Source organism: Mandrillus leucophaeus, unplaced genomic scaffold (assembly GCF_000951045.1).
Source record: "Mandrillus leucophaeus isolate KB7577 unplaced genomic scaffold, Mleu.le_1.0 Scaffold31, whole genome shotgun sequence".
NCBI lineage: Eukaryota > Metazoa > Chordata > Mammalia > Primates > Cercopithecidae > Mandrillus > Mandrillus leucophaeus.
In genome coordinates, this window is record NW_012103254.1 from 1440221 (window position 1) to 1453054 (window position 12834).

The 12834-nt window shown below is 36.3% G+C and overlaps 1 long non-coding RNA gene across 1 annotated transcript; it reads left to right on the plus strand.

Annotated features, from left to right (window-relative positions):
* Positions 1–2733: 2733 nt before the first annotated feature.
* On the plus strand, positions 2734–10833 carry LOC105544802. The gene is made up of 3 exons (XR_001006821.1): positions 2734–2872; positions 8287–8360; positions 10724–10833. It is a non-coding gene; the product is annotated as an uncharacterized LOC105544802 (long non-coding RNA).
* Positions 10834–12834: the final 2001 nt, after the last annotated feature.

A 12834-nucleotide genomic window follows, 5' to 3' on the forward strand; every position in this document is an offset into this window, starting at 1 on the left:
TTTTGATATACTGTGTTTACATTTTCATCCATCTCAATGTTATCTTTTCTAATTTCCTTGTGAATTTTTCTTTAATTATTCATTAAGAAAATGTGGTTTAGTTTCCACATACTATAACTTTAAAAAATTTTTGTGTTAGTCATTTCTAATTTCAATGTATTATGGTCAGAAAACATAACTTGAATGATTTTAATCCTTTCACATTTATTATGCCGTGTTTTGTATCTCAAAATATGATTTATCCTGGATAAATGCTTAACTTTCTCTAGAGAAGAATGTCTGTTCTATTGTTTTACTCTGGATTATTCTATTGAATACTCTTCAGTACTTGTGGGTTAGGACACACGCATGCCTAGTGGCCTTCTTTGCCGCACTTAAAGCAGGTCCCATGAGGAAGACTGCTATGGGGTCTTTTGTGCCCATGACTGCTATTGCCAGGTTGGTGAATAGCTGTGGCTAGTAGCTGGTATTTGGCATGATCTTATTGGGCCTTGTTTATTTTTTCCTGCTCATCCCTATTATTAAAGACTTTGAAAGCCAGGTTGAGAAGGTTTTGTTGTGAAGGAGACCTCTCCTTGTGAGAAGGAGATAGAGGTTTGAGGGACTTCTTTGGCTTTTCTAAGTTTGCACCAGATGTTGGGAGCTGAATGGGAGATAAAATGGGTATTAAGAATTATAGTGCCTTCTGAGGAAGCAGGCTCAACACGTGTATTTTTGGAGAACATCTGTAAGGCAGGAGAGAAATTTAGCAGGATTTTTATCTGACCTCTGGGAAATTTCTCTGAAGTTTTTAAAAAATTTACAGCTTTATGGGCAGATTTGTTAACGCCTGCAATGAGGCAAGTGATCATATGGTTACGGGACACTTGGCCAGGGTCCACGGGTTGGTATTCCCAGGAAGGCTTTTGTTCGGGGACTGCCGCAGCCCCTACTGGCTTAGGAGGATCTTGCTGATGGAGGTCATCAGCGTGTGTCTGGGCCATGAGCCACACTCTTTCATTTTCTTCTGGAAGGAGGATAGGAGAGAGAATGATATAGAGATCATTCTAAGTAAGTTTATACAACTGGGTGAGGTATTTGAACTCTTTGATATAAGTATCAGGATCAGAGGAGAAGGACCTGAGATGCTTTTGGATTTGGGAAAGATCAGTAATAGAGAAAGGAATGTGGACATGGACAATTCCTCCAGCCCCAGCAACCTCCCAGAGGGGAAGTATGGGAGCTGGTTGTTGGGCATGTTGGGTCTGAGAGCGGGTAAGGGGTGGAGACAGGGAGGACTCAGAATTGGAAGCGGGGTGGTTAGAGAGAGAGGATGAGAGGGGCAATGCTGGGGCAGGAGCATGTAGTGGAGGGTCATGATGTTCTGGGGGAGGAATGAGATGAGGCCAGGTAGCTGGGAAGTCTGCGGGGTCAAAGGAGGAGTTGTTGCTTGGTACAGAAGGGGGTTCTGCTGAAAGAAAGTCAGGTTTAGAATGAGAAAGGAGGATTTGGAAAGTGGAGCAGGATTGGCAAAGGGAAGGGCACTTATGGTGGGTGAAGAAAGCCTGAACAGAAGGAATTTAAGACCAGTTTCCATTGTGATGGCAAAAATTTTCTAAGTTCCTGAGTATATTTAAATGAAAAGGTCAATCTGCAAGCCACTGGGAGCCATTGTCTAATTTATATTGTGCCCAAGTCGTATTACAGTAGAAAATAAGCCTCTTGGGAAGAACCTCTGAACGGAGGCCGAGAGTGTTGAGGTTGTGCAAGAGGCACCCCAGAGAGGATAGTTTTAGACAGAGTAGACTGAGAGGTGCCCATACTGAATGAGGAGGGCACAGAAGAAGAGACTGCTGGTGGCAAGGACTGCAGAAGAAGGCGTCCCCAGTCCCAGGGGTCTTGTTTAGTGTACAGAAGGGAACCATAGAGTCTGGCATCCCTGAAATGGACGAGCCAGAGGCCTAGAAGCCAGAGGGAGCCCTTGACCCAGTGCTGGGTCTTTCAGGAAGACAGAGACTGTCAAGGGTCCCTGGAAAATGACAAGAATCTCTCTTACTCACCCCTGTGTAGACCCTAGTGATGAATGAAGTCGCCAACAATGGGAGGGTCTGAGAAATCCTCCGGGTCTTCTGCAGGGTCGGGAAGGGGAGGGTGGCCAGGAGATAGGGAAGGGAACCGAGGCTCTAGCACATCGTAACAAGTGAGCCTGGGAGGAGCAAGAGAGCCAAAGGGAGAGGGAAAGGGAGATAGAGAGCATCCTCTAGGGACACCCAGCCAGAGCCTACCCTTTCCTGGGTTTTGGCACCAAAATGTAAGGTTAGCCGAGAGAAGGAATGAGTAGACTCCCAAAGTCAGGAAAACAAGTTTTTATTAAACTGCCAGGCTGCTCCAGTGTCAACAGAGGAGACAGCCGCGCTTACAGGCTGCCGTGGGGTTTTACAGGGCAAGGGGCTAGGTTGAGGTGGGGGAAACTGAGTAGGGTTGCAGGTGTTGCAACCGTTTCCTGGAAATGTTTTTGCCTGCTCGGCTAAGCAAGGTGGGCAGATGTCTTAACCACATCCTGGAAGTGTTTACCCGTTCTACTGAAACTCTTGCACCAGCGACTGTAGAAAAGGGTGGGGGTGTTTGTCAGTGGTCACAAAGGACTGTATTGAGAAGGTCATGGAGGAGGAGGAGGGGTAGCTTGGATCTCTAACAAGAGCTTCTTCATCTAATATTTACTATTTACTATATTTACTATGCCATTTTCTTATTTGTAAAAGGAAGATTTGCAGAATCATCTAAATACCCATCTGACAGAGATTCCATGATTCATGTATTTCTCAAGACAGCCATACAATAAAATTATAAGATCATAAGAATATTAATTCTATTCTACCTAATGCAATACAAGGTATCCTTTACTCTCTTTCAATAATAGTTAGCTCACTTCAAATTCAACATTCCTAGTGAATCTCTACATGGGGAAACAACCTTCTTTGTAGCTGCTACTTTTAATTCTCAAAGAGAGTCTTTCTGCGGTGTGTAAATATATTTGTTTCACTTCCCCACCATGCTCTTTAATCAAGGGAAAATGTCCTACAGTGGACATGGACTATATCAGACACTCTATTTGGCACACTGTGATAATTCTTGAATTTTCATTTAACATCAGCAAAAATGTTAAAAGGTTATAGTAGTCTTGAAATTATTATTGGCAGGAACATTTTTAATACAGTTACATTGAATTCTTTAAATAATTTCAACAACCCCACAATCAGTAGAATTTTATACATTATTTTTCAATTTTTTCTCAAAAAATTTACAAGTCATACTTTTCTTCACTCCTCCCCACAAAATGTATATCAACAGGAAATAATGCGTTTATGGAGCAATATCATATTTGATGACATTAGTTGTCCTGGGCTGCAATACTAAATGCTGAATAATAAAATCTCTCTGAATTTTTATAACTAGAGAAGCCTCTGTGATACTCTTAGAATATATTAAATACAAGATGCTAATGGATGAAAAACAAATACATAAAACTGCATTAAAATATTTTATATAATTAAATTTTGAATAAAGAGTTGGATTAATGAAGTTAGATGAGGCAAATAACATGAAATATTTACCAGTGTAGAAAACTATGCTTCTCTAGACAAAGATCTGCACAGTTATGTATACAGGAATACTAAATATTGAGCTATCCTAGTTTATACATACAGAAAGGTAGAAGGATGACCATTGGATATGAACTTACAAGATATTAATTATGTCGATTTTCTGGAGTGTATCAGTTGCTATTGCTTCATAATAAATTAGTACAAATATTGCTGCTTAAAACATAATAACTTCAGGTCACCAGTGACTCACAACAGTTTTATCTGAGTCTCACATGCCTCTCCTGAAGGTTGTCAATACGATAAGCAAAGAGCTATAAGCATCAAACACGAGGAAGAGTGGCCTACATATTCAACCTCAGGAAAAGAATATTCTTGAGCACACTAATCTCAGAGAGTTGGTGTCAGGTCTTTCTATTTGTCAATTATCACACATACAGATAACATACTTTTATCATTTTGAACTACAACAGTGTTGCACAGGGCAACATCTCATGCTCAAATGTATTGTGCTTTAGGCATGCTTTGACTGCTGTCATGTTTGACAATTAGGCTGATAGAGTCCTTCAGGAAAGAGATGCTGAAATGAGATTAAGAATGCTAGCACTAAAAGATGTGCTAAAGTTATAAAAGACAGAAGGAAGGGACAAAAACAAAATTGGGCAGCAAATGCCTTTACATGTTGAAACTGTACCTGCAATCTGCTCTAGCAAATGCACCATCTTCTGATAGCATCTGCTGTATTGTATACTATGTTGTTGACCTTGTAGTAGCATTTGAGTCATTTTTCAGGTTACATTTTCTTCAGTGTCCAGAATGGTGGATAAAGTGAAGATAAAATAGGCACTGCCATTTTTGAGTTTGTAAGATGCCTGAGTATTGCACTAATCTTCACCACTCAGCCCACGTAGCAGTATTATTTGTGATTTACTAGACTGGTTATTGATGGAGATAGGAATGTTAGTTTCAGAGCCCTCCACTTTATCTTTTCTATTACAATAGCTTTTACTCTATAGTCTAAGAGCAAATGTAAGAAGTACTACAATTGCCAAGTGTCTCTCTCAATTATACACTTGGAAACCCAAAAGACCTGCTGTAATGATAACTTTACCCATGACCCCATCCATTATTGGGCTTCTGTGTAATATCTTTCTAATGGAAATATGTAGGGATTATAGTACTTTTGGTCTTCAGAATCATCTGCCTATGTGCCCCTAGCCCATGTGTGAAAGATTCAGATTTCCCAACAAGGGCACTGAGCTTGTTATAACAGACTTACTTGGGCTAAAGGCTGAATTGTGTTTGAAGCTCAGGAACTCCAACTAGTAAATCCTGGGCTTGATCTTTTGAATTATTTTCTCTCTCATTACAGGAGATAAGGTGTTTTGCAAGCTACCAAAGACACATTTTGTACTTTATACTTAGTCACCAATTATTCCCTTTGCAAGCTACCAAAAAGATGTTTTACACTTCGTATTTAGTCACCAATGTCAGAACTGTTCCTAGCCTGACATTGTCACTATATAGGACACTGAGAAATAAATTTAATAACAACCAACCAGTTTAATTTTCCTTGTACATATTATCTGTCACTCTCTACTTTTTGCGTTACTAAATAATTATGACAACTTGGGTATTTCTCTCCACTGGAATATTACCATACACCCTAGGGTTAAATTTCAGAAATTGGACCACAGTTTTGTACTATGGACTATCCATGCCCTACATACCTTACAGGATTAAATCATCATTAACAGTCAGGTAGTGAGAGATCTAGTCCCAAATCCACATTTTTTAGCTGCATACTTGAATCACACCTGATATCAGGTGTATTAATTTGGCTATCTGGAAAGTAGAATATCTGAGAGTTACAAATGTCAGCATTTTATTGTGCAAGACAAAAGGAAAAGGAATGAGTTAGTTAGGAAAGTCTTCGGACTGTAATATCTATTTGAAACCTAAAAGGAAAATTGGGCAAGGAGATCCACCAATTGTGAAACAAATTTGACTCTTCATAAACTAAGTGGGGCATTCCAGAATACAGATGGCCCTTTTAAAAAGCCCCACATTCAGCAGATATAGTCAAGCACTGGAAACTTCTGCCTGATTTACAATTATCTCTTGTTATTTTGCGATCTTAAAATTATTAGCTGTATTGGGTAAGATCCTTAATTCATGTGAATTTTATTTCACATTCCAGTGCATTGTGTTACCTCAATATGCAATTTCTGAATCTTCAAACTGTTCAATTATTATCCTTTAAACCCAATAAAATATTTTAAAGAAGTGTCCAAACAGTGCATCACCACAATATCTAGTTTATTTTTATTACTCCACAGTATCTGATATTATGATTGCAGGACAGCTTATAGAGGTGGCAGAGACTTGGAGTCTTTAATCTCTTTTATTACTTTCTTATATATACTATATACTATTTGACTAATATCTTCATGTCATATGAATTTTGGACTTTAAGTATTTCTGACTTCTAATTGAGAAAGTCCTCAAACTTCAGTTTTTAAAATTGTCATGGATATTCTTGATATTTTCTATTTCACTCTAAATTTTAAAATCAGCTTGTCAATTTCTACACATAAAAAATCTGGTATTTTGAGAGATATTCTGAATCTATAATTCAATTTGAAGTGAATTAATAAGTAATTATTGCAAGTATTAAATTTTTCAAAAGTTCTGTTACTATTTTAGTGTAGATATTTTATCCATTTTTCATGAGATATATTGCTGGTATTTTTTTTCTCATCCTTCTAAATTACACATATATAACACCTATATATCATTGTTAGTATTGATTTTTAAAAGTGATTTTTAATATTAACTTTGTGTCTATCGAATTTGATTAATTCACTTCTTTATTCATTATTAATAGTTTGGTGAATTTTACATTTATACAACTATATTATCTGCAAACTATGAGAGCTGTAATTTTCTTTCTAAGCTTTATAACTTTTCTTTATATTTATGTCTTATTTCACAATATAAGACCTCCAATAAATGGTTGAAAACTGTATATTGAATAATGTAATGTTTATCTATAATCTTATGAATATTAATCCTTATGCTGTTTAGGGGCAAGTAGTACTTTTGCCATTTAACAGATGAGAAAATGAAGCTCAGTGAACTTCTCTCACTTTCTCAAAGTCAAATTGTTCCTATGTGAGCAAACTAGCATGAGAAATTCAGTTAACTTGTAATGCTAGGAATTTGCTTTTTTCTACCTTTATCATACCATCCAATTTCAGATTCAATTAGATGTGCATTTCCTTCTGAAGTCCTTAGTGTGTGTTTTATTTTAATGTTCTGATTGTGTATCCCCTGTACTAAGCATGTATGAAAAAATCAATTTCTCCTGCAAAGGACTACAACTAGAGACCAGGTATATGAAGATTCATTTCCTAGTTTATATGTGCTCAGGACTTGTGTAAAAAATACTCCATATTATGTATCAAAATTACATTAGTGAAATCTTATGGAGTATTGTTAACACTTTTCTCTGGTGGGTCTGTACTTATGGTATTAACAACTATTCTTCACAAGATTAGATATTGCATACTAAGTTAAAAGTATTTAAGTGGCCTAAATATCCTTTTCAGTCCTCTATTTCAATGTTTCTATGTCTAACCCTAGAAAAGTTAAATGCTAAATGTCAAGTAGCCAATCTAATTTTTACTATATATAAAACGAATAATAAAATGTAATTTTAAATGATATTTCTGTACTTCCATATGATCCGTCTGAGCATATTTTTAACTACCTGCATAAGCCCAGTTAAGCCATTTTTGATCCTTTATATGGAAAATGATTATAGAGTCCATTTGATGTTATTAAATTGCATGAAAAAAATCTACATTTCTCTAGTTGATGAATCTCACCCTTGAGTTTCATTTTATTAAACTATAATTATTAGATCCTTTAATATTCATACAGGAAGAGCTTGTATCAGATTTTGAGCTCAAAACTAAGCAGTAAGGAGATAAAGTGTAATGGGACAGGAGAATTAAAATAGCTATAGGAGTCCCTTTTCCAAAATGTCAATCCATTTAATATCCAAAACTATAGGCATAAAATTATGTTTTAACATAGATGCTATACCATGTGTTAAAGATAAAAAAAATCAATGTTATTTGTTAAAATACAGTAAGGCAGACTTTATTCAGGACCACTGCTATACTTTTGGAGGTCATGGCAATGGCATTCTGTAGCGAGGGAAAAAGATATGACTCAATTCTAAATATAGTATGGAAAAGTGGGAATTTATATCCCTGCAGCAGGATGAGGGTCAGTGGATAAAAAATAACTAAGGGGTAACTTAACAGTAAGGGGAATTCAGGCTAAACCTATCTAACAGGATTCTTGCTGAAGAGACACCAAGGTTACTACACATTACCTAGGGATGGTGGAGGATGGAAATCCTCGGAAATAACAAAGGTGATAAGATATTGAGGGTGGGACGTTCTTACTGAACTGATTTATCAGGGCTTCTGCTAAAACTGCATTTTTACAAGCAAGTATACAGATGATCCTAGAAAGTTCAGGAGCCTGAATAAAATTTGCTCAAGCAATCATCTTTGTTACATGTATATTAACATAGACTTTCTGAAACATCTGGTTCTCAATTTTTAAACTGTCTATCCCATCTATTCTATATAATAAAATATGCCTTAAAATATGTAATTCCTTTTTTTAGCATGTGAAATGGATGGCATCTTATCCTGCTTCATGTGATTCCTCATTTAGATCTGGACTCTTTACATCATTAAGGTATCCTGAATATATTCAGTATGGTAAGGAATATTTTAATCATTGTACACAAATAAGTCAAAGTCAATTGCTGTATTAGTTCATTCTTGCATTGCTATAAAAAACTACTTGAGACTGGGCAATTTATAAAGAAAAATAGTCTAATTGACTCACAGTTCTGCAAGTTGTAAAGGAAGCATGGCAGAAGAGGCCTCAGGAAACTTATAATTATGGCAGAAGGTGAAGAGGAAGCTGGCACATCTTTATGGCCAGAGAAGAAGGAAAAGAGAGAGGGGGAGGTGCCACACATTTTTAAACAACCAGGTATCATAAGAACTCACTCACTATCATGAGAACATCAGGGGCGATCCACCGTCATGATCCAATCACCTCCCACAAGCCCGTCCTCCAACATTGAGGATTACAGTTCAACATGAGATTTGGGTGGGGACACAAATCCAAACCATATAAATTGCATATTAGAGTTTTAAGAAGAAATGTATCCCAATCCTTCTGTAACTGTCAACAGTTCATAGTCAGAAAAATAAAACAAAACTAGAGAGAATATAGAGAAATTTAAAGATTGAAAAGTGAAATACTCTCACCTACTCATCAAAACAAGTATTAGTTCACGTGAAGTGAATGTGATGTAGCCCATGTTTTTCTGTATACTGAAGATATAGGAACGACAAAGAAATTAGAGTTCTGGCCTAAAGGAGTTTGTGTATTTTTAAAGGATACAGATATTAATCATTTATACAGAAACACATAAGATAATTTCTTGTTCTGAGTGCTAAGAAAAAGAGTCTAAGGAGGCATTTGACTGAGAGTGGCTAATGAGAGATTTCTCCTTTAGCTAGTGCTGTCAGGAAGATAAAACCCTAATGATAAAAAAAAAAAAAAAAAAAAAGTCTTCTAGAATAATGTTTCAAGCTTAAGGAACCCTACAGCAAAGGGCCCTAGTTAAAAATGGACCTGAAATGCTGGAGGGTTATAAACACTGCAGTATTGTTAATGTGGTCTTTCACCGTACTTTCACCCTGTAGTTGTAATGGTTTCCAGGTTATGGCCCTGGTAGAGGATCGTGACTGCAAGTTGTCCAGCTTCTTGGTGTTCTCAACAAAGAGTTAGACAAATCTCCAGCAAAGCAAAGAAAGAATGAAGCAACAAAGAACAAAAGTGGGAATTTATTGAAAACAAAAGCACACTGCGCAGTGTGGGAGTGGACCTCAGCAGTGGCTCAAAGGCCCAGAACGGAAACTTCTTGGGTCTAAACATTCCCTACAGGTCTCCCATTGGCCACTTCATACTCACCTTCATGTAAATGAAGTTGCAGCCCACACTCAGTCTGACTGGTTACAGAAAGCAGCCAATCAGAAGCTGAAGTTACAAACGTCAAACTCCTGGGCAAATATCTGATTGGTTGCAAAAAGCAACCAATCAGGGGCTAGGGTGAAGTTACAAATTATACTTCTATGCAAATGAAGACTCCACCCACAATCAGTCTGATTGGTTGTGGCCAGTAACCATTCAGAGGCAGGAGCGAAATTACAAAGTTGCAAACAAAGACAGGACCGGCAATCAGTCTTATTCGTTGCAGACAGCCAGTTTTCCATTTGCCACACAGAAAAGGTCAAAGAGAGTAGCCTCTGTTCCTTTTGTTAGATGTGTAAAGTTAGGAGTTTCCTTTCAATTTAGTTCTAGAAAGTCAGTGTGAAACAGCCTTAGGTTCCCTGCCTCCAGACCCTATCCTCCTGGCTCAGTAACATTCATCCATAAAAAATGAGTTTTAAAATCTCAAACTAAACTTACTTATAGCCAAGAGGTAAACAAAATGACATCCTGTGAAAGCTCCCTTATTTTGGAAAGCCCTATAACAATATATTTGAATACTCAGGACTTGATATAAAACCCATTAGCGAAAGAATAGAGAAAATGTATTCTTTTATGAAGTTCTCATGTTTAAAGAAGAACATTTTGCCATTCTTGCTGGTAAGCATATACAGAATTTAAGAAAGGAAAAGAATCTAATGTAATGATCGCCATCTATGCAAAACCACATTTCTTTTGGGGCCAATTTTGTCTGCTTCTCACAACAGTCCCATATAATCAATATTTTTTTTTTGCCCGTTTATAGCCAGAAAACTGTTTTACAAAGGGGAAATGGCCAAGTTAATAGGTAGAAGGGGTGATCACGTGGAGATACAGATCTAACCCCATCCAAACTCAAAGTGTGTGATCTCTATTTTTTTCTTTATTGTCTCAAAAGAAGGAGAATGTGGATGGAGACAAGGCTCTCAACCCATTAGCCTAATGTTGTTCTCTGGTCAATTTATATTGATGAATTTTTGCTTTTATACTTTTGTGACGGGCTCCTTTTTCAGGCTTTTTCTTTGCAGGAATTTAAAAGCAACCCTATGAATATAACATTTGTCAAAAAGAGCAAGTGCCGAGCCAGTTGAGAATAACCTTACAACGTGTACAAGGATTCCAGAAAAAACATTTTCATCCCTCTGAACAAAAGTGTCTGACTTTTGAAAAATACTAATTTCTAAACAGTAAGAGATTCTTATATTTTGTGTACATGGAGCTTTTAAATTCATAGCAAATGTAAAGTTTAAAATTATTTGAAAGTGACAAAACAAAATAAAAATATACCCTTCATTTTAATCCGGTTTCAGAGAAGTTCAGTGTCTCAACCATATCTTTACTAAAGAGGCAGACATGCTAATCTAAATATTTTATAAACATTAATGGCTTGAATATAGCTCAAGAATGCCAAATAAGTGTTTTATAAACTCAACAGATAAACAAACAAAACTGAATAAACAGCTATAGTGATATTATAAATTATATCGGTTCATACTAATGCCAAACACTGGAATTTGAAATTGCTAATTAAAGACATTAGTGAATGTCAATACAGCAATATTTTAATGACTCCAAGATAATCCCAAAGCAATCAATTTAGATCAGAATGAGTTTATTGTAAAGTGCCAAAGGTGGAAAAAATGCTTCCTTTGCACGATAAAACAACAATTTCTCAAATGAATAATGCCTAGTCAAAATTTAACTAGATAATTACTTCATTTGCATTTATTAAGGAAATATAACAACTTGGAAGAAAGCTCTTTGGGAAATGATCTCGGAGTTTAGCGTCATCTAATTTTACCTTAACTTCTGAATACACAGAACACATTAATGATGATAACAAACAACAGCAGCAGAGAAGAACAACAAATATCCTCCAAGCTATAAAAAGCTTTTTTAGGGAATTTTTTTTTTTCTTTTTAAGTGCCTAGTATCATTTTATTTATATGGACAAATGTAGATGGTGACATGTTTCAGCACATCCAATATTGAGTCAGTAAGTAAAAATAATCATTCATAAGTTTTACTCTTTAGATAAATGGGTAATGATGTAATTGTTTGGGTTCATTGCCGCATATAGTGCTGTGTTGTAGCTGTATTACAATCATTGGCACTAAAGTAGAGGTACTGGAACTCTTTAGCCAAAACCAAACTACTGCACATTTTCCCTTCTGCTCCTCACACCATGCTTTTACAAACTTAATTTAAATGATGTGAAGCCAACATAGTTTTCCACTTTGGTACAGGCATCACAATCCACACAACTTTTACTTAAGCCAATTCAGAGTTTATAACATTAAATTCTCTTACAGGCAGGTGTGGCCTTTTTATTTATCTTTAACCAAACAAGACACAGTCATGCTTCCCTTAGTGACAGGAATACATTCTGAGAAATGTCATTAGGTGATTTTTGTCACTGTGCAAACATCACAGAATGTACTTATACCAACCTAAATGGTATAGCCAACTACATACCTAGGCTATATGGTATAACCTATGGCTCCTAAGCTACAAACCTGTATAGAATGTTACTTTACAGAAGTCACCTCCTAGGTCTTGCCGAAGAGGCAAGCTGATGATAGACATCCATCTATATTTTATAGATATCTATCTTATATTGTTAAGAAAGGGGTCGAGGGGATCAGCCAAGGTCCGTCATTGTTTTTTTGCCCCTCCACCGCCCCCATAGATTGTCAGCTGTAAGTGAAACTCCTAGTGAAAAAGAGGGGAGCCCTGTATTAGGAGTCCCCATAAACATGTACTGCAATTATTTGTATATAGAAAAAAATTTACTGTAAAGTTTAACTTTACTCAGAATACTGTATGCAATCGTAATACAATGGTAAATATTTGTGTGTCTAAACATATCTACATCTAGAAAAACACAGTACAAATATGGTGTAAGTAGTCACATGAGACCACCATCATGTGTACATTCCCTCATTGACCAAAATATGGTTATGTGCCACATGACTGTAATCTAATTGTTGTGTTTGGAATCTTAAACTAGTCATCTTTATTTCTTTCATATGTATATTAAATATATATTATGTTATATATTGTTAGCTATCTTATATTTTATAAATTGCATGCTCCATAATATAAACTATTATATAATTACTTT